The sequence below is a fragment of the Cyanistes caeruleus genome, chromosome 8 (genome assembly GCF_971803275.1).
Source record: "Cyanistes caeruleus chromosome 8, bCyaCae1.hap1.1, whole genome shotgun sequence".
NCBI lineage: Eukaryota > Metazoa > Chordata > Aves > Passeriformes > Paridae > Cyanistes > Cyanistes caeruleus.
The window spans coordinates 17602165-17624709 of record NC_141708.1 but is presented as its reverse complement, the minus strand read 5'-3'; the positions used below and the strand labels follow the sequence as shown (position 1 = coordinate 17624709).

The 22545-nt window shown below is 43.6% G+C and overlaps 1 long non-coding RNA gene across 1 annotated transcript; it reads left to right on the top strand.

Annotated features, from left to right (window-relative positions):
* Window positions 1-5792: 5792 nt before the first annotated feature.
* Window positions 5793-18006, top strand: LOC147651900 (uncharacterized). Its single transcript, XR_015289941.1, has 2 exons — window positions 5793-17016; window positions 17790-18006. It is a non-coding gene; the product is annotated as an uncharacterized LOC147651900 (long non-coding RNA).
* Window positions 18007-22545: the final 4539 nt, after the last annotated feature.

Sequence of the window (22545 nt, the reverse complement as noted above, 5' to 3'; positions counted from 1 at the left end):
TTTATATTCTATTCTGGTGGTTTATGTGGACAGCACTCACTTGAATCACTCTGTTGGAGGTGTGGAGCATATCCTGTGTTAGCTCAAGAGAAAGTATCCAATGTGTTCAATCTGGCAGGAGTTTCATATTAACCTCCCTTCCCCCAAAAGTGTTATCACAACCATCTAATGCATTTTTATGGATATAAAATCTTCCCCTGATTACTGAACTGAAGGGAACATGACAGCAATCTGTTCCGGTTAATAACCAGAAGGCTTAACTTGAAATGAGTTGGAATGAAAGCAAGATTAAACCAGATGCAGAGAGAACAGTTGCAAATTATTGAAGAAGTGCTTGAGGTTTCTTGTGCTGATTTTTCTTAAAAACTAATGTATGTTGAGAGTGCTCTTTAAATCCATGGTGCTTTTTTCTTCCACTGTGAGAGCACAGTTATGCACTGCTGAGAACAGGGAAAAGCCTTGCTTTGAACAGCATGTGTGGGAGCACATGGAGATGGTTGGATTGCACCATTATATTTCTGGAATGGGCTTTTCAGTGGCTGTTATACGCCAGACAAACACACACTACTGCTTCTCCTCCCCCCCCTCAGCAGTAAGTAAGGAAATAGTCAATAAGGATTAGTCAACCTTGGGTTTTGCAAGACTGTTTCTGGTTCTTGTAGCCTGTGTTAAATTATGAACTCAGTTGAAGCACATAGATTTATACCTTAGTTTCCATATGTTTACAAAAGTAATAGATCACAAGGAAGTCCAGTTGTTTTTCTTGTTTGTTTTATTTTTTCTCCAGGATGTTGTCTACTTGTTTTCATGTCCAGAATGTTTGCATCCACCTGATAACTTGGTGATGTCCTAGAAGTAATTTGAATGATTCAAGGGCCAAGAATATGAGGTGAAGAGGGAAAATTTTCTACACTGTCAAGTCTTGCTTGTGTTATGGTTTCCGTGTTAGGGAGCATCAGTAACATATCCTGTAAGAATATAAAGCACGGATCCTTGCTAATAGCAAAGCCTGCTCTTGGTGCAATTGCACGTTAGAGTTTCCAGTAACTGCAGCTGTGCATTGGTCTGAGGCACAAGGCTGGTCAGCACCTAGAATCAAGAGAATCTGGGGAGGCTCAGATCATCTGTTCAGAGGCAGATGTTAACAGCAGTGTGTAGGTCCAGAAGCCAGAGGGTGTTGACAGCTGACTTGGGGCTGCATCTAACAGCAGAATTTTTCTAAAGAATTGGATCGATGCCAGAAAGGGAACCCCAGCTCTGGTTGTCTTAGCAGCATATGAGAGCAGTGCTTAGCTCTGTGTATATTTGCTGTTACCTTACAGGCTCGCTGGTGCTGCTGCTCTGTGTCAGAAAGTTTAATACATCCCAGAGCACCCCATCAGTGTCTGGGTACTGGAGGCTGTGTGTCCACTTTGCAATGTTTATTTCTGTGGAGCTGAGTGGGTGGCAGCCATAAGAAAGAGGCTCCACTGGAATCAGGGTGGTTTTATGTTTTCCTGACATACTTCTTTCTCATGTCTAATTCAACAGTTTAAAAGCTCCTCTCGCTGGAATATGGTTTGGGAGGCATGGGGGCACATCCATCTTCTTATGAGCCTTGGTCTTGACAGAAATTCAAATGATGGCTGACACAGACTGGCCAAGAAGGCTACAGAACTCTGCATTCCAGAAAGCTGTGTATAAGCAATAGCAGCAGATAATTTAGAACCAGCAGTTTTATTTTCTGCCACTGCATCTCCATCGAGAGTAATGTAGCTACTTGTCTTGCCAGCCAAACCACAATTTGTCCTGGTGGGATCTAGCATTCCTGGTGGGATAGAGAATTCCTAGTCTCCATGGACTATGCTAGATCAGATCCTATCTCAACTCACACAGTTTTATCACTATCAACAGGTTCAGACATTTTGTTTAATCATCTTTTTTTTGGTTTTGCTAGTCAGGTGGGAATGGCCAGGATTACTTGGCTGCTATGGATCTTCCATTTATCAATTATTTAGATGAATTATAGATATTAGTAGGCCTGCAAAAACAATAGTTAAGGAGAGCTTTCTTCCAGCTCATTAAACCATTTAGCATTGCATAACTCTCCAGTTCACATCATATATATAACAATCTGACTATCTCTATTTGTCAAGAGCTAAACTTTTACTGAAACACAACCATGGCTTATTCACCATTAGCAGTACGGGCTATTGCATTTCTTTAACAGGAGGAACATAAATCTAGGTGGAAGAGCTTTAGGAGTGCTGTGGGAAAAGAGCTTTTACAATAAGGCCACTTTCAACTGTACATTTGAAGTGGTAGCTCAAGAAATAGGTATCAAATAAAAGGAATTCACTGTCCCTCAGATCCTGGGGAGTCCCAGCTGCTCCAGGCAAGACCATGAGTAGAAGTGTGATCGTTGTAGTGGCTGTTTCTGCTGCTCCCTATGCAGCATGGTGTGGAGGCAAAGACAGGGAGGGTGGGAAGTGAAGGAGAGATGGCATTTATCTGTGGGCATCCCACATGGTGGGGGAGACGTTTTCTGCAGTGTCTGTGTAATGGGTATTGAAAGATGCATGCTGTGAAAGCGGTTTTCAGAAAGCTTCATGGATTACAGATTCTGCAGTGGTCCTGAAGATTTGTTTCCTGAAATTACATTTTCCCCACTTTGTCCATCCACTCTTTGGGAAAGAAACCAAAAGATTTCTAATATTGCTAAGAAGCTGCCCACGCACACAGGAAATTAAATTTATTAGTGGGATTTGCCTGTTGTGATAAGAATGGCCTCATTTGAAGAGGTGTGTAATTCTGTGCATCTCATTTGATGAAATTGTTATTCCCTTTTCCTTTGGTCTGCCTCAGCTGGGGCACTCTGAGCATCTAAACCACAGAGCACATTCATTTGGCAGCCTTTGCTGCAGATGTACTTCAAAGGTGTTTGGAAATCATTTTCCATGAGAGATTGTATTTAAGGTAGAGTTGAGAGCAGAAATAAAATGTGAGGGACCTGCAGTTGAGAGCAGACTGGGATGAGAGCAGTGTCCAGGGAAAGGTCTGTAATATTGACATCTGTGACACAAGCAGAGACAATCAAGTATCCTGAACTGTTGAGGGAGTCTGTGCTCTCCTTCAGTACAGTGGCTCAGATTAGTGCTAGGTGCAGAAACCACAAGAGAAGTATAAAGAAATAATCAGTCATATATCCTAGCTGTGCTTTAGGGAGGGCATTTAAATAGGAAAGGTGCAGCTCAGAGTGCCTCTATTTGAAGCAATTAAGAGACAGCTGGGAGGTTAGTGTGGTCTGTTGGAGAAAAGGGGAGTATGAGGAACCAAGTAGATGCAGGGAATATTTTGAAGTGTAATGCTTCTTCTTGATTCCCTCCATGATTCCCTCCTCTTCTGCAGGGTCAGTTCTACTGGCATTGTTTTCCAACAGAAAATCTAAAGTTCAAGAAAATGACATTTTCCAGCAGTAGGATGCTGAATAGATACCAGAGTGGCTTGGCTGCCTCTGCAACCCAAAAAACAGCATCAGAGTTTACAGTATCACTGTAAATTTTTTGGCTCAAGCTCAGCTTTTCTCTTTCTTTTCTAAAAGGGGAACAGGTCATTGCTCAGAAGGCAGCAACTAAGTCACCAGCCTTGTCTTTTTACATTCAGTCCAGCATCCATAGAAACATTGCCTGACCTAGCTCCATGGTGGCTGAAAAAATACAGAGGCTTTTTTAAATACAGAATGTGATGTCTCGTGTTTCAAGCTGCAATTTTTCTGGTACAACAGAAATACTCTGTGGGGACAAGTAAGCTGTGTAATTTTTAAGTAAGATTAATCAATGTCCTTTGCTCCTACTCACTGAGCCATTCCTCACCTTCAGAAACACCATGCAGTTGCAATCTGCTCCTCGATTCATCCTATGGCTGGTTCATGACAAGTCTCCAAACCTGCAGCACATCATTAGCTCTGGCAGCGTGTGGGTAAACATCCTCTGAGAAAATAAAGTGTGGGGCTGAAGGAAATGCTCCATGTTTTTGTTGCTGGGGAACCCGAGAGATCTTTAATCTTCCATTTCCTACATGGAGAAGTGGTCAGCTGTGACCCAATGTTACTGTCATCTGGAGGGTTTGAGACTGTTTGCTAAGTCTGCTGTCTGAACTGGAAGTGAAAGGAATACTGTGCAGACTGTGTCTTCTTTGGCTTTAGCAAGAGCAGAATTAGGACAGCTGAACTGGAGATCCTAGGCCAGAGGATGCCAGATGGGAACGTAGCTCTTCTCTGCCTTCATGGTATCTACAGTCTGACCTCTGGGAGAGCACCTTGGCTAATAAGTATGAGGTGTCTGTGGATTAAAATCCATATCAAAAATGCCATGCAGGCCTGGCTGAAGTGGTACAAGTGCTGGTAATAGGGTGGCTTCTATTTCAACCACTTGGAGAGGGGTCCTGTGTGATTTTACTTCACAATGTGATGTTGCCGTGGCTGAGCTGTGCGTGATGTCCAGAAAAAAAAGGTACAGTTTTGAGTGAGTTTTGATAGCATATATACTTTATATATATATATATATATATATATATATATATATATATATAGAGAGAGAGAGAGAGAGAGAGAGAGAGAGAGAGAGAGAGATTGAGATAGATATCTAGCTTATAGTTCTGAGTATAGTTTTGATGCTTTAGATCTGGGTTTACGAGATCAGTAGTTGTTTCTATTGCCACATGTTTGCAACTGCCTGGCATGGAGTAGCCAGTCAAGACTTACTAGAGGTTGCAGAGGTGAGAAGCTGTTGGGAAGGCTCTGAGCTGCCCTGGGTGGTGGTGTGAGAGCCAGGCATGTGCGTGCTCATGTACACATGCTGGCCAGCATGCAGCAGAGGTTCCCAAAGGGCTGCACAAAAAATAACTTGAAAAGGAAATGGTGTTGTTGAGAGTATTTTCAGAATGCAAAATAGACTCTGATCCAAGAGAAGGTATTGCTTTGGAAGAAAGCCAGATAGCAAATATAGCCATGACCTGCAATGACCACAGCTTCTCTCTTCTGATCCTGCCTGTCTTCTGGCCTTCTCAGGGAGTGCAGTACTGATTAAAGAGAAGGCCAGCAGGTTCTCTTCTTATTTATCCCTATGGTCAACAGATCAGACAATCAGGATACTGGGACTGAGCAGTGTCTTCACTTGGTGAGTAAAAAGCCTAGCAAAAAAAATCCCACCCTCCACTTACAAGCTTCCTCTTGTAGGAAGGGAAGAGGAATGCTGCAGAAAAATGTTCTCACTGAAGAAGAGCAAAACATGTAAGATCTGTCACTTCAAATACAGATTCAATGTACTCATTCAAGGATATGGTTATTTTAATAAGAAATAACCATTTTTATTAAATGGTGTCAAAGAAGTTATCTTTAAGATTCACAAAAAAAGGGAAGTGTTACGGGATTCATTCAGGATTTTTTTTCCTAGGAGTAAACCCGTCTGTAAATATTATGTAAGCAACTTCAGTATGCTCATGCTTCTGGAATCAAAGCAATGATGTGTCCTTGTAAACAGACTGATGCACCATTCTTTGTGGTCAATAGGATTCTCCCTCTTGATTGAACAAGGCTTAGACAATATCTTCGCTCTTTTAACTAAGAGTGGAGGGGAAAAAGGCAAGGTAAGAAACACTTCATTGGAAACAATCAACTTGGTGGAAGACTACAATGCTGTAGTTGCACATCTCAGCCCCTTGAATTGCTTGAAGAGACTCCATCTGAAGTCATAAACAGTGTTCTTTATGAAGGAGCAGTATTCCAGGTATGATGGTGCATGTTCTGTCTGTCTGAGCCACTCCTCTACTGCTATTCTGAAGGGTGGCCTTCACTAGAGAACATCCAACTTTCATAACAGTTAATATTCCTTGGCCTTCAGCTGTGCCCAGTAGTGGGTGCTCCATCTTCCAAGGCTTTTAGAGCTGACTCTTCAGTGCTCCATCACTGGAACAGGTGGGGGGTTACTTTTCTGAAAACCTGGACTTAGGCTTGCATATTTCAGTGTTGACTGGCCTTTGCACCTACAGACAGATCCAAGGAGCAGGACAGGGCTGTCCCTAACGGTCAGAGCAGGACTTGTAGTTAGGAAGGGTGGTGGAAATACTTTTAGTGAGTTGTTTTGATAAGACACCTTTAAAAAAGAATCTCAACATGAGCAGATTTTTCTTGATGACAGCACAGGTGGGACAGGCAAAGTGTTTTGTTATCTGTGTTCTGGGAGTTAATGACTTCAGAGCCCTGACAAACAGCACACAACCAATTTTATTTGAAGTAATTAGCCACCAATGCAGCAGTGTGTTCAAAATTAAGTATTCCTCTCACTGAGCTCAAAGAGCTGCCCTTGTTTCACATCTGTGTCTGATTATGCCTCTTGAACTCTAAGGCAGCTGTCTTACAGGTTCATTTTCTGTAGGAACTCAGGAAATTACTCAGGAAAGCCACTGACACTACCTACCACTTACTGCCAGATCTCTTTCACTCCTCATGTGCAGAAGCCTGTTACCGGGAACTGCTGGCACGCAGCGTGGTCCGTGGCAGCCTAGCAATTAGAGTGGAATTTGTAAAGAATGATTGCAAGAGGCTCTAAATGTTACCAATTGATGAGTATTCTTTTGGCTCATGAAGGAGTCCCCGAAGACTCTGGCCCTTCCCTCCCACCGACAAATAATAAGGGATTCTACAAATCACCTTGAGATCACAATGGCATTGATTAGGTGTAAGGGAGATAATATATGGAGGAGGATGTAAAGTGATACTTGCTTGCAGATCATTAGTATAGTGAGGGACTTGATTGTTGTAATATTGACTCAAAATGTTGGCACTGTTTTTTCTGCATGAAGCAACCCTTGAAATACTGCAAAAAAATGACTGCTTCTCTTTTTATTCCATTTTAATATAGAAAAAGATAAGTGACTTGGAACAACTGAAACCTGAAACTCATTAGTTGTCTGGTTATTTTCCTGATAAAAATGAATTGTAAAGTGATTTCTTAAGTGCTTTGAAAAAGAATATACATTGACTTCTTCCAAAGGGCATGTAGCCCACCAGAGTCGACTTGAATGAGAATTTAGGGCTTCTGATGGTGTTGGTTAACTCATCCCTTTAATTCTCAATGTAATGCTTTGGGCTATGCTAAGCATGAGTTAATCATGCCAAAACTTGTATAGGAAGCAGACAAGAACAGGTGTTTCATGAAATGGTGTTGGTTTATTGAGATACCTTATTCATTAAATCAATGTCCCAGCAAAGTTCTACAGTCACCCTACTACTGAAATTGCTTGGTGGTGGTTTAAACACCAAAGTCCTGTTCTGTTGGTAAAAGAAAACAATTTTTTTAAAGCATAACATTTTTTGCTTGTACATCCATGCCAGATAAGCTTTGGTAACCTTTCTCATGTGTTTTCTTCTTGATTTTGGCACTCTGTAGCTATGACTGCTCTATGATTCAGAAGAGAAACAGCACTCTGGCAGCGTAACCCTCCAGGCTGAGAAGGTGTCTGGAGACATGTCATTTCTTACTGCAATGTTTAGCTGCAGTTTGTATGTGTGTCAGGATAGGATCTGCTTTTCTGGCTCGTTCTACGTCTTTAACTTTCATTCCCTTTTGGCACATTGCAGTGCATATCTGTGTGTTAAAATTGCTGCAGTCTTGGGCTGGAAAAAGGTGAGTTAGGACAACAGAGAAAGGTGATGTTTGCATGGCTGGCTTTGAAGATTGTCCTTAGCATGACCAGAACTGGAGAGAAAAGTCAGGGGATGGGGCAATCACACACACACACATACACACACACACACACACACACACACACACACATACACACCTCTGCAGAGGAGGAGGTGAGAGTTTCAGGCTATGAAAATCAGGCAAGAAAAGAAAGAGGTATGTCCTTGGAAGTGTCTGATGTCTTGCCTGATCAGAGGCTGTGTGGACCAGAGGAAGGCAAGGCCAAGTGCCCAAAGAAGAGGTCCAGAAGAAAACAGTGTTGTTAGTTGACCTGTGTGTAAAAGTAATAATTGCTCTACTGTTTGGGTTGAAAGTGTGTGTTTAAATCCTTCTCTTGCTTCTTTAATGGTGCAGGGGCTCTACCAGAACAGCTCCTCCTGCCCTACCTGTATGGAGCCCTGTGTACCACACCTTGGCTGTGTGTATGGTTATGGTCACTTCCTACAGAGACAGGGGACTTCTGCCTCCCTGTCTGATGTGCTGAGTCCTACTGGGGTCAAGCAAAGGGAGAAACATAGCAAAAAAGATTTTGTGGATCCAGTAACAGTCATCTGGCTTTTGAAGCTTTCCAAGATTTCCTGGAAGCTAGAGAGCTGTAATCAACTAAGTCTGAGCACTGGACAAATGCACTGCAGTGTTTGGGTTGGTTTCTTTTTTCTCCCTCTCTTTTAATTTAAAAATTATTTGTTGGAGGAACAGACTAAATTAAATCAAATTGCCAAAAGACCACAGGGGACCTCTACAAGGTCTTTCTTAAACTGCATACATAAACTTTAGCTCCCATTGGCTGGGCAGCTTTGGAGTCTTTAATCTTTGTTGCTGTTTATTTTTCATAGCTGTCACTCTCTGTAATTCTAATTATTGGTTTTGTTAGTGGAGTCATGAAGTTCCCTGCTGGCTCAGAGGCTGATGCATGGGAACCTTAAATTGACTGACTGAGTCGTGACAAGTGCATATCACTTCAGTCTCCACAAACTCCTCTGCAGGACTTGAAACAGCCTTAACAATCATTTGGCCAGCTGAAAAGGAGACAGTACCAAAATTAATAAAATGTGTTTCAGTAAAGCAATTTCCTTTGCCTTTCCCTACTACTTCCCTACTTTATTTCACCTTTTGTCCCCTCAGAAGTTAGTTTTAAAATTAAAGAATGCATGCTACATGATACAGCTTTGGGTTTTTAAGTGAGCCTAGAGCCGAAATCAGAGAGGCAGTGGGAATTCAGCTTGACCTCGGCACTTGGAAAGCATGGGGCAAGCACACAGACACTGTAGAGTCACCCAGGTGAGCTGAAGACGTAGTGTGACATCACAGGTGGCCAAAGGTTGCTGGGTGAACCTGGATCTACTAACTCAGTAATATGTAATCTGCCCTTCCTCTGCAGGCTGTGCCCCTTGCAGTGAGCACCAAGACTGTTCAGAGGGTGCTGCTTTTCTGGTATTTTTTTAAGCTCCATGCAATTGAAAATATTTCAGATTCCTTTCAGAGTTCCCTTCAAGGAAACAATCTTATCTAAACCAGTCCTTCACATTTCCTTGCAGACTTGCAAGGGGAGGTTGAAGACTAAGTGTGGTTCAAGGGGAGCATGAGTTACATGGCATCCTCTTGGGATGGCATCCTTTATTGCTGACCACATACCCAGCAGAAAGGAGGACGATAAGATGGTGTTGACTTCATGTGTGAGGGTTCAGCAAAACTGCATTGGATGATGGTGACAAAGGGTAAGGGGGTCAGCAGCTCAGAGGATCACTGGATCACAGTTTCACAGTGACCTTGGCATTGATCCCAGCACTCAGTGTGCACATGCTGTTGACTTAGGAGCCCAGCCTTTGCTTTCAGCTGTGGTAGGGGCTGGTACATGCCTGCATGTTGACTTTTGTAAGTGCTAACATGTCCCACAGTCTTACAGTCTGCTGCCTGTGTTGATGGTGTGCTGCCAAATTCAGGATGCTCCTACTAGTCCAGGAATTAGTACTAGTGTGACAGGCATTTAATTATCACATGGAATTGCTATGACTGTAAGCAGGCAGGGCCAGAGATGTAAATCTGAATCTGTAAATCTCATCCAAGGGCAGTTCTTTACCTCATGTGTCAGTGTGACACATCAAATGCTTTTAAATACTCAGTGTACTGGTATGTCTGGATGCAAATGAATTCTTGCCTGTCTGTACTTCACCTCTTGACCACAGCATGAAGTTACTTGCAAGGCTCAGTCCATCATACTAAAATGACCTGGTTGCCCTGGCTGTGTCTGCAGGTACAGCTATTCACCCCCACTTGAGTAACTTTAGCCTGCTGTTTTTGCACTTCACTACAAGCTTAGCCTTTGCCTCCAACAAGCTATCACCCATTCCTTGTGGAGGAAAGTTGAACAAAGAGGACTTTACAACAGCTAATGTCTGCATCCAGCTCACAGACAAGCAAGATCCCACATTTACTCCTGCTCTAGTGGCTGTATGAAGTAGGCTTCTTAGTTATTTTTCTACACTACCAAATCATTTAGGGATTCTCAAGGACTCTGAGGGTTAACCAACAGAATTCTGATTATCTGCAAAGAACTTTTACCTGAGATTAGTTATTTTGCTTATGAGTTGAGCATGAACAGCCCTAGGCAAGCTGTGATGAAGAGCAGGCTGGACAAACAACTAATGCTGCTGATATTGACCCAAAGGTCCATTTAGCTTTGCAAACCCCTTTAAAAGGAAGCAATCAAAAGAAATCACTGTGAGATCCGGAAGGCTGCTTGTTTGTTTTTTCACATGCTGCTCAGCTTGGGAGGTGAAAATACCCTTCAGTTTGATTTCCTCTTTCTCAGACATTGGTCAGGTCTTGATGGCTTTGCATTTTCCTTGCTGGAAGGGTAATGTTGAAATACACCTCTAGGAGGTCATGAAAAATACTCTGGTTGAATAAAGCTTGGGACACTTTTAAAAGATTTTTTTTATGGTGTGTTTTTAGTTTTTTTTTTTTGGTTTTGTTTTATTTGTGGTTTTTTTTATTTGTTTATTTATCTATTTATTTATTAAATTTTGACAGGTCACATTTTAAGCTTTGAACTTTAAGATTTATTTTTTTTTAATAACTGGGCTATTTGTACATGTGATTATCACTCATCACCTCTGGTCATGCACAGATTGTCTAGCAGGTAATTTTCCAGTCTGAAAACTACCAAGTGGACTTTGGAAAGATTTTGCAGCATGGTGATGTTTTCTGGACAGTGGTGTATAAATGCCATTTCCAAGTGTGACTGCTGTTATTATTTCCAGATGTTCCAGCCCTTTAGTTGCCTAAATATAGCTGTTGGTGAGGAGTTTTGGACTTTCAGGGCAGAAGGTCAGCCTGAAAGAGACTCAGAGTTGTAAAGTAAGCAATTTCTGGATTTTCAGCCTTATCAGCTCTCACTTTGAGTGTGATGGGAAAGCCTTTAAGCTGCTTTTGTCAAGCTTGGGAGATAAAATTGGCATTTCTGGGGTCTATCTCACAGGAAAAAATGCTAAGGTGTGTGTCAGTTCGGGTCACAAGTTCCATTGGTGTAAATTGGTCCCATTGTATTGACATGGTAGAGCTAATGTGATTTCTTCTGTATACTCCTGGCAGCATCAGTAGAGGAATTTTAACTTTAAATGGGAAATGTCAGAAATACAGTTACCTCCTCATCTCTCCATGAAGGGAAGGAGCAAGTGAAGAGATAATGCCTTCTTTGGAGCCAGAGCTGACATCCTTCATTTGAAGAAACAAGCCTAGGTTGATGTGGGGTCAGCAGCATCTGAATCTAAAGTTTTCAGTGGTCTGAGGGAAAGCTACACCCAATCTGATGAGCTGTGGCTTGATCTTGTGTCACACTTCAATATTTATGTACTGAAGACTTTGTTTAATGGCAAATATTGTCCTTTTCCCATCATGACTGTCATGTAGCCATCTGTGTTAGCTAGGCTTGCACCTTTTATGTGTCATAAAAAACATGCATATTGTAGTTTGATGTGCTGGAGTATAATAAAAAGGTATGTGTAGTGAACAGAACTGTAGGAAAAGTGGTTTGTGATCTTGTCATTAAAGAAGGCAATGGAAAAGCCCCAGTCATGGCCAAAGACCTCATTTTGACTCCTACCTTAGAAAAGCACTGACTTTGTCCTTCTTATGTGCATTATTAAATCTGTAACTATGCTTTCATTTTACCCTTTCTTGTCTCATCTGCTTTTCAAGATTCTTTTTTCTTTTTCATTTAGTAGTCATTCTCTAGTATGTTTTGTAGAACTGTAACTGGACACTTCCTACCTGACCCTGTCTCTTCCTCTTGCATCTCCCTGTGAAACAAGGCAACTTTTCACCTATAAACCAAGAAGAGTTAACCAGGAGCATCTGGCAGAATCAAATACTTTTTAGTCAAAAGGTTATGACAAATTCTCTCTTTTCTATAGAAAGTACACATTTTTCATATGTTCTAAAAATTTCACTTAAGGACCTGACTTCTGTCCAGAAAAAGAATTCTGACAATTTTTTTCAACCAACCCTAATTTTTCTTCATCAGGAATTTTCAACCAGTCATAATTTTTCTTCATAAGGATTTTATTTTCTCCTCCACCATTTCTCTTTCTACAGCCTCTTGAGCAAAATAAGATCCCTATAAACATTTGAGCACTAGATGAACTTTCCAACCTATGGTATTTGAGTGGCTTAAAAATAAGGTGAAATAAGTTTGCTGGTGCCCTATTTTTGACAACTCTGGCCTAGACGCTTCCTTTATAGGTCAGTAAAAGCCTTGTTATATGTTTGTAGAGTCAGCAGAAAAAGCTGGCTTTCCTCATAGCCTGAACCAGTGCAATTGTGAAGCTTACTGAAGTCACTGAGATAAAGACCAGGCCCTGAGAGAGAGCACGAAAAAATATACTTACACTCACATCTCTGGCCCCTGGATACATCAAAATATTTTTAACAAAGTGGTGGAGGGAAAAAATAGAATCCTGCGCCTCCATCTGGACCACACCAGGCAGCTCAGCATTGCTCTTGGCTGTAAATGCTGCTGCCAGGGATGAGTTCTGGTGTTCCCCAGCACAGAAGAACATGCAACACCCACGTCTGTAGCCCAGCCAGCGAGGCCACTGAGAAATGTGCCAGGCTGGGGAATGAGGAAAGGCTCTACAGCTCTTGCTCCACAACAGAGGGCGAGGTTCCTCCACTCCTTCTCTACCCGTGAGCAGCCAAAAGGTGAATATTGTGAATATTTTTAGGTCAGTAGCTTCCTTCTAGCTGGTATCTAAGAACCACAGGTTTGATCACAGTGTGGGATATGCCTGTAATCCTTGCAGGGTATTGTGTAGCTTTCAGTCTGTCTCTCTTTATCTTGCTTGAACAGCTTAATCTGGTTTCACCACGTTTCTTTTTCCAGCCTGGGCTTTTTCTTGCTTGCAAGGTATTGTTGCTCAGGGAGGGTTGGTAGGAGAATAAAACCCAAGGTGGAGAAATGTGTATTTGAAATAGACTTACTCCCCGGGAGAAAACCAGTCCCTAGTCAGTAAAAACAATTTCAAGGGCACACAAGATGAAAAGAATTTCTCTGTGAGAATATTTCTGGTAATTTAATTACTAGTAACTACCATCCAGCACTGCCAGCGGAAATGGCTGTAGTTTTCAGCTGACTTGCTGTAAAGACTGAATGGGGCATGATGGTAAATTTAATATATTCTGCCTTAGTGATTAGAATCTGTGTTCAACTTTGCAGCCTTTAATGGGAGCTCTGTGGCTGTGTGTGCTCTAGTAGCACTGGTTTCCATGACAGTTTCTGTGTCAACTATTTTTCACACATGCTTTATGACTTATTGTACAGCACGTGTTGTTTAGTTTCACAGCCTGTGCTAAAGTTTTCAGGAAACCTGTGACTCTTTAACATCTACATTGCAAGAAGCAATTGCCAGCCGTGAGGAGTGAGAGAACAATGAGCAATCCGTATAGGAAAGGTGGGGAAGGCACGCTGGTATGTTAAAAATTTGGATTTGTCACACCAGAGTACAGCTGGCAGGAGTGACAGGCTCAGGAGCCTGTGTGAGGCCTTGGACTGGAAGGAGCTGCTTGTTAGCAATGGTTTGCTGCTTCTTTGCAAAGTCTCCAGCATGAGACTTTGAATTTCTGTCACATTCTCTGCACCCCTTGTCTAGCACCGCCTGAGGCTGTCTCTTGTGCATGCCTTCTTTGTTCCCATGCCCTATGTGTCCTCTATGAAAAGCTTCTCACTCGTGCCAGAAAGACATTCCTAAGATTACCAAGGAGGAACGGTGCCAGGCGGGTACTTCTATGCACTTGTGTGAGCCTTGATGGGTGAGTCTTGATGGGTGAGCCTTGATGGGTGAGCCTTGATGGGTGAGCCTTCCTGGGTGAGCCTTGATGGGTGAGCCTTGATGGGTGAGCCTTGATGGGTGAGCCTTGATGGGTGAGCCTTCCTGGGTGAGCCTTGATGGGTGAGTCTTGCTACCCAGATGTGTTCTCACCACATCCATGCTGGGAAACCTCTCTTGAGAGCATGAAGGCCATGCTCCTCCTCCCCCCAGCACATGGTCAGCTTGGCAAGGACAGTGGCTGCAGCTTCTCCTGGGGGTTCCCCTGCTGAGAGCCTCCCCCTGAGCCCATGGCAGGTGGGGTTGGTGGGGGCATGTGGCTGCATCTCTGGCAGAGGCTGCCTTGGGGACTGTCAGGGTCTGAGCAGGGCACAGGCTGAGCTGTGTCATCACAGCTGAGCCCATCAGTCGCTCTCCGAGGATGACGTACCAGAAGATGGAGGTCAATGAGAATTTTCCTCAGCAGAATCTGAGGCAATGAGGCAGTGAGCCCGAGGTGGGTGTACGTGCTCTGCCTGAAATAGAGCAACCAGAATTGGAAACTGTCCTTTGGCCAAGTCCTCAGAAAGGAGCTTTTCAGAGCAGCATGATGTGCAGTGGCCCTTGCTGGGTTGGAAGGAAAAGCCCGCCTCTGGCAGCTGCCTCCCTCAAGTAGCACCCGACAATTAATTCTGCAGCAGGAAATAGGTGGGAGATTAACAATGGGTTTGTTGCTGAGTGGATTGTGTGGCCCCGTCAAAAGGAGCTGTAATTCCCACCCAGCCTGATTATTTTTGCCATGGACTAGCCCTGTTACTTGCTTCCCCTTTCAAATAAGGTTAACACCTTCAAAAATTCGGAACTTGCTAGAGACTTGGAGTCTGCTGGAGAGAGTGGTTTCCGCCTCCCCTGGGGATTTCTGCACAGTGTTAGGAGTTGGCAGGGTTCAAAGTTGGAAGGGATCCTGGTCTTGAGACTGAGAGGGGGACAAAGACAACTGACAAAGAGCAGCATTCCAGCCAGGGATGGGCTCATTTGTCATCTGCCAGGTGCCTATTAGATCTTGCAGTCCCTGGGAGAAAATTTGTTAAAAAATGAAAAGCTTTCTGGTGTCTGAAGATCAGTGGAGCCTGGTGCAGGAGATTTTGCCTGGCCAACTTCATATAACTTAAAAATGTAGAAGTTGCAGTGTAAATCACTTAAAACCCAAGAGAGCCAGTCAGGAGCTGTTTTGCACCCAAAACTGTGTCCTATTCCCTGGCAGCCATAAAGCCTTGGATTTGCGTTCCCCAATTCCCATGCTGCCAGACTTGCAAGTCTCCTCCACCAGAGGAAAGGTGCAAATTCTGTGAAAACTGTTTGTGATTAAACATGATCCTTGAGATGTCCTGGGTCTTCCAGTGAGCCTGCAGATTGTGCTTTCTCTGGCTCCATAAGAAATCCATGCCCTCCTGTTAAATTTTTGTCCCAGGTTTGGAGAGCCTGAGGGTAAAATGAGTCCTATAGGCACTGGAGTGCACGTAACTTATGCTAAATCTTCTTAAAATGTGGTCAGAGCCCTTCTCCTCGTGCTTCATTTCACTGTGTCTTATCCACTTGGCAGTTGGCATTGCAGTCACAAACCTGGATGTGGCAGACCCTCCTGGACAGATGGACCAGGGAAATTCTATCACCCTTCCTGCACTCAGGTTAGGAGCCCAAAATCATGCGTGGCTGCAGTTCCACCCAGACAGAGCTGGTATTTTTGAAGCAGCTGGGAGGTGCTGTGAGAGAGGTGGCTAAAATTCAGCTGGGATTATTTTTAATACCCTGTGTCTAGAGGGAAATTCAGAGTACCATTTGATTAGAGCTGCTTTTTCCATTCCAAATGTGTTCGCTTATATTGCATGAAGTCCTGCCATTTTCAGTACCTTCCCACCCATTTCCACTCTCCTCTTTTGGCTGCCCCTCAAAATGCTCAGTCTGGGGCCAGGACCTTGAGGCAGGTGATGCAATGTGCCTGCTCAGCAGGAGGACCCAGCCCCGCTCCCCTCCATACTCTTGTGAGCTGTTTTTACGGCTTGTTCCCCATCTGCCGTGCAGGATGAAAACCGCCTTCTAGCAGGTAATTCATCATTGTACTTGGTGACAACACAAAGCTTTCCTGTTGAGGTATCTGAGTGTGTCCCCTGGCTGAGATACCTCTTTACACAAAGCTTGGGGAATTAGACTGTGTTACAGTATTTATACTGGGCTGTAGCTTTGCTCTGAAGGCTGCCAGGCTCCAGAGTCAGTAAGTGTGGAGTCAGCAAGCGGGCTGTGCTGAGGGGTGGAGGACCCACGTTTGCCTGCTCACTCTGCCTCTGGCCTGCCCAGGGTTTGGGCTGACTAGCTTTGGCCACACTTGGCCTTTGGTTCTCCAGCTGTGGAGTGAGACTGACAACACTATCCTGCCTCTTAGGGATGCTGAGGAGATAAAGACATTAATGCTGGCATTGCTTGATATTACTTTCTATACTTACTATTAAGGAAAGCCAAGTAAATAGTAGCTGGGAGTTGATGGACAGCCAGATTTTCCCTTCACTCACACCTCCACCTCCTGAAACCACTGGGATGTCACCACAACCTGATACTTGTAAGCCCTTGAATGTGTGTGTATGTATGTGCGTGTGTGTGACACCACAGCATCTCTTTTACTGTATTCAAACCAGATGTTGAGATGACAATTTGATCCCCTCCTGCTCTGGCTGAGCTGAGTGGGTGGAATCTGGGCTGTAGCTCACAGCGGAGTGTCCGGCCAAGAATCTTTAGGCCTTTCTCTGACATAACAGGACCCCCTGGAAGTTTGGGAAATGTTTCTGTGTCAATGTGCAGCTGGAGAAGCCAAAGCCTCTGAAGCAGAGCAGGCATGCTCAGAACTGGACAAGCTGGAGCATGGTCTGTAAGCCTCTCTTCCCTGGCCTGACCACCAGATGGAGATGTGCCCCCCAGAGCTGTGAGAAATGCAGGTATCCATGAAAATACATTTCACACTGCTTTCTCAAGGACCTGCCAGTGCAGGCATTCTTCCCAAAGGTCTCACAACAAGTCAGATCTAGACAGTGGTATGGGAAAGGAGTTCTTGGTTTAATAACAGGTTAGAAGGAGCAGCTTTTAGGAGAATTCCTCATTTTGAACTGTTTACCAAGCACCCTCTCTCCCAAGTGTAGGACAAGTCCAGTAGCTTGATTCAGAGATCCTGAACATCTCACTTTCTACTAATTAAGGATGCTCTGCAGCTCACAAGTTGCCCAGAGGTGACCACACTTGCAGCAGCACTCGTGGAGCTCTAACAGGATGCACACACTCTGTGGCACAGGATTGATGACATCTCTAAAGCCCAGAAGAGCTCATTTTCAGCCAGCTCCACCCTGCAGTTTGCTTCACTCTGCCTCAGAATCAGGGATCACAAATATGGATTTGTCTCTGCCCCAATACTTAATTTTGTTCGGGCAAGAGTTTTTGAGTTTTGAGCGGGGAAAAAGAAGGCAAAAATATTGCTTTGTGACTTTAGCTGTGCCTGGTGGCTATTGTAACTCACTACTTCAATGTAACTTTGACCTTGCTTCTTCCCCCAGGGCTCATTCTTCAAGTAGAAGGATATTAATGACTTTGACTTCAATCCAGTTCTCCCTTCCCCCTTTCCCTCCTTTCTCCTAAGAACTGACAATGAGATCAGACAAAATCTCTGAATCACTGTCCAGTCATACACTGGTATGTCTTGTGCTAATGTTTTGCAAAGATTCAAGCTGAGAAGTTGCTCTGGAATCACTGCAAGAGGATCTGCAGCTCTGATCCTTTGAGAAGCAAATGCTGGAGGTGCTTTGCCTCTTGAAGCCCAACAGTAAGCAGCAGTAAATATGCAATTCTGTGTGCAATGTGTCTGTTCCTGTGGAAGGTGAATTTTTTTAAAATTCAATTACACGTAAATATAAATAAAGCAAGTGAAGGATAGAAAAGGTTGGGAAGGTGCTGTTTTAGAGAATACAGGCATTCTGGAATTTGTTTGGGTTTTAGCATTAATTTTGCTCTTAAGACAAGGAAAGACCTCTCTAAAAGTGATGTCTGAGAGTTGAAATTAGGGATCAGGGCTGTGCAGAGCATTTCTGCAAGGTGAATGGGTGTTAGTGGAGGCACACACAATGTCCCACGGGGCTGGGTCACTGCCAGCATGGAGCTTGCTTTCACTGACACGTCTGGAGATCCTTTGAAGTCATTGACAGGTGGATGTGATGGAGACCCCAACATCAAATCTGCTCTCCTACTAGTTAGCTGTTTGATGAATTCTCATGAAGGGTGGATTTGTCAAAGGAGAAGAGGTGGCTCAAGGGGCTGCAGATGTCCCCTCTCCCAGCTCTCCTGACTTATTCATGCAATGCTCATCCTGGAAGACCAGTCATACAGTAGCATACTTTCCCAATGGACAACTAAAGACAAACACATGCTCAAAATATCTACACTTCTCCTTTCTTGGAAATGGTGTGTTACTCACAGCCTTAAAATACTAGCTGGAAAGTTGTTCAACATTTTCTCCCCCTGTTTTTTTTTCCTGTTGACAATGCCCACTGGCAAAAGTCCATCAAATAACAGATGAGGTGATAAATGCAGCTGGAGTTCAGCTCTAGGACTTAAGTTCCCCCGTGTTTGCCTTTGGGTCCTAGGGGTACGTGCATGTCTGTAGGAGGAGCAATATTCTATAGAAGCAGTAATATCTCCCCAGCTTCTGAGGGATCTCAAAGTGCTTTGAAGCCTGAAAATAACAGAAAATTATTATGTTCAGGAATTACTTTCACATTACTTTTACTGTTGAAAGGCAGCCCCACCACTGGGACACAGCAGGGCAGCCTATTTATTAAGGTTGTGCAGCAAAGCAGGGTACAAAGGGAACTGAATCACCAGCAGGAATGTGGAATGGACTAGGCAGCACTTCCCTAATCATTACATGGCCAGGATATCAATGTTGGTGTCACACATGTTAAATTAAGATTTTATTGTCCAAAAGAAGATGCTTGGGGTGGTACAGATCCCCAAATGTTAAGCAGGATCCTGTATGTTTGAAGAGGAATGGGGTTTTGCTCTTGGCTGTGATACTGTTGGGGCACTTCAGCTTTGCAAGAAGAGTTATTCAGAAGTTACTTGGGAAAACACACTTTTTTTGTTTGACAAGCTCAGATCTCCTCAAATCCCTGCACATCCATGTTGGACATTTCCAGAAATGGGGCCATGTAGATGACATGAATAGATGAGAATATACAGTGTCCTGGTCCAGCAAGGCTGCAGGATTTTTTTATTGTCTTCTCTTAATTTCTAAATAGGATTTTCCAAATACTGTAAAGTTCTGTGTTACTGTCAATTCTCGGTTCTCCTTGTACTGAGCTCAAAATCCAAGACAGGGCATTCTAGAACTTGAAGGTATTGACAGAATGCCTCCCTGAGGTCCTGCCTGCTGAGGAGGAACTAACCACTACAGAAAAGACTTTGTGACTGAGCCTTTAGGAGAAAGGCCAGCAGAATAGAGGGACTAATAGGAGTTCAGTGCTCAAGAGGTCAGCTTTGTTACTGGTCTCTGAGCTGGCTTTGAGCAAGTCACCTGTCCTTCATTGTGCCTCATGTGTCCCCCCATCCCAAAATGTTAATGACTTCACCACTAAAATGTTTTGAGATTGAAGTATGATCTGAGTATTGTTTTCACTTGCTGGTGGCACCAGAGTTTCAGAACAATCTCTTAATATAAACATCCACCTCATTAAACTGAAAAGAAACTCTCTCACACTTTTCCCTCTGGGTAACAAACCATTACTCTGGTTGGGTTTTAAGGTAAAAATTAATTATTTCCTTCCTGTTCTGAAGGAGGTTCTACTTCCGGAATCTGGAAAATTCTTTTCTTAAACATTCCATGTAAATATAATTCTTTTAAAAAATAATGCACATGGCTTAAGTCATCATAAGCACAATGGTTATTGTATATAAAAGAATTGGGGCACTATTTTATAACTAGGTAAGGGCTATATTTAAGAAACAGTATAAATCACATTCAAATTTGCTGATGTTAAAAATGTCAGGTGCCCCCGGGGAAGGTGAAGAGGGTGTTCTAAGGGCCATGAGTGACTGAAGAGAAGTCTCATAGAAATATTGAAATACAATATGGAATACATTTTATTAAAAATAATAAAAAATGTAACATTGTTTCATTGCTTCCTGCCCTTGTGATCCCAAAGACTTATATTGTCCTGATCTGTACTGTAGTCCCAGAGGACTTTCAAAGATCTTTCATAGGAAGCAAACTTTTACTTATTGCCTGCAGTATTACAGAGGGTATTTGGGGTGTGGGAAGGACATTGCAGGTAGTACATTTGCTGGAAGCTTCACCTAGACGTTCTGGATAACACCTCTGTGGTGCAGAAAGCCCTTTCCTTTTGAAGGCCAGGTCACCTTGGATAAAATGTCATGGCAAAGTGACAGGGAATGTCAAAATTGTAGCACAATGTGTAATTCATGCTGAAAAACAGACCGCACTGTGGGGGCCTGGTTCAGAGTGAGGTGGTGCTGGGATTCTCCCTCAGAGAACAATCAGATCTAGCCCAGGAGAATGTGAATTAAGATCAAAAGTCAAATGTCTGTGTGAGGAGGGGACAGTTTTATGTGTCTCCAGGAGCCCTTCAGTTCTGACGTGTTGTGGATGTGTGTGGTGCAGACATTCATTGTGCAGACCAGCTCTGTGGCTAGGTCAGTCTGAAACCTTGTGGGTTTATTTCTGGAGAGCTATACAGTCACTGATATTGGCCACAATGGCTGAAGTGATTTCAGCATTGTCTGGGAAAAAAAGGACCCCAAGGAAACTAGATGATGGCTCCCAGTGGACGTGCTGCTTGTGTGACTGCAGTGCTGTGGCATGGGAGGGCTGCTGGGGCTGCTGGGCAGCCTGCCACAGCCCAGAGGAGCTCAGTGGATCAGCAGACCCCAGATGAGCACATCCATTAGCAACTGGAATGCTGTGCCGTGTCTCCTGAGGGTGTGAATGGCCTCTCTGTGTCAGCCCAGAGTGTGCCACAGGCTCTGTGCCACCTACAGAACATACAGCTTTTGCTTGAAGCTTCTCACCTGTGGCCCTAAGACACACTGCTCTCCAAAAGTTACCTTGGAAACAAGGTACTCAACTTTCTGCTCAGCTTGAACATCCCATTACAGTAATTTCTGTGGATTTGAACTACATTAAATAGTATTTCATGCCAGACTGGCCCTGTTCAGCATCTATGTTTCCTGAGTGTCTCACAGAGATGTGCCCTCCTGCCATTCAGTGCAGCTTAAAAGGCTCACTCTTACAGAGGTGCTTTGAGTTTATTTCACTTCTAAGTAGCCAGCTGCAAAAACAGTATCTGGGATTATAGTCATAAAGCATCAGTGGAGTTAAATTGTTAGAAACACTCCACTCTTTAAATAGAAAGCCCCATACTCATCTGATGTGCAGTTGGCATTCCTTAAAAGGATGAACTTTGCCCCAAAATCATGAATAAAACTAGGGCATATGAAACTTCCAGTTTGGAGTGGATCCATCTTAGGCTGTAATCAAATCTGAAATAAGTTTTTGTGCACGTAACTCTTACCCAAGGAGCTCTGCTCCCTTCAGTGGCATTGCTAATGTGATTATGGGGCTGCAAAATTGAGTTTCATATATATTATTTGTAATTTGTGGAGGGAGGCCCCTGGAAAAATTTCATCTTATTTAACTTCAATTAAGTCTGGCAAGACCCTTTTTCTTCAGTAAAAAGACCAGACCACAGAGGCAATTGGTGAAATAATCATGGGCATTCCCTACCACACATCCTTGCATGTTAACAACACTTTGCTTACATGTATCACTAATCCCTGGGTGGTGGGCTGGAGAGGGCCCTGGAAAAAACAATCAGGGATTTCAATTAAGAGGCACTTAGCATGGGGAAAATAATAGGTATTTGGTTTATATAATATACAGCAATTTTGTTTGAGTTAAGGTTGATAGGTATTTTATGCCTCAGGATCTATAATTCTTTAGCATTTCCAGGCACTTAGTAGGTCTCTTGTATATCATAGCTGAATTGCTTGAAAATTCCTGGCAGTTGGCTGCAGGAGAAGACATCCTCAAGGCTGCAGCAGCAGCAGAGACACACAGAGCATCACATCTCCCTCCCCTGCAGCTGCCTCCTGCATAGAATTAGCTGTCCTACAGGACAAGGAGAGAGTCCCTGTCAGTTCCCTGTGCTGCCCTTCCTGAAGGCATTCTCAGGGCCTGGTCTGCCAGTGCTTGATTTTCTTCCAAGTCACACACTGTGAGGTGTCTGCTGGGAGACCGTGGCCTCCAAGCAAAGCTGAAGAGCTTGGGGGTGTTGAGTCACAGGCAGCCATGGATGCAGCTGGGATGGACATTGCTATCCTCAGCTGTTTGTGTCATCCCTCTCTTGGAGGCTGTGTCCAGCACATCTGGTGAAGCCTCTAAGACACCAGGCAGGCACAGCTTCACA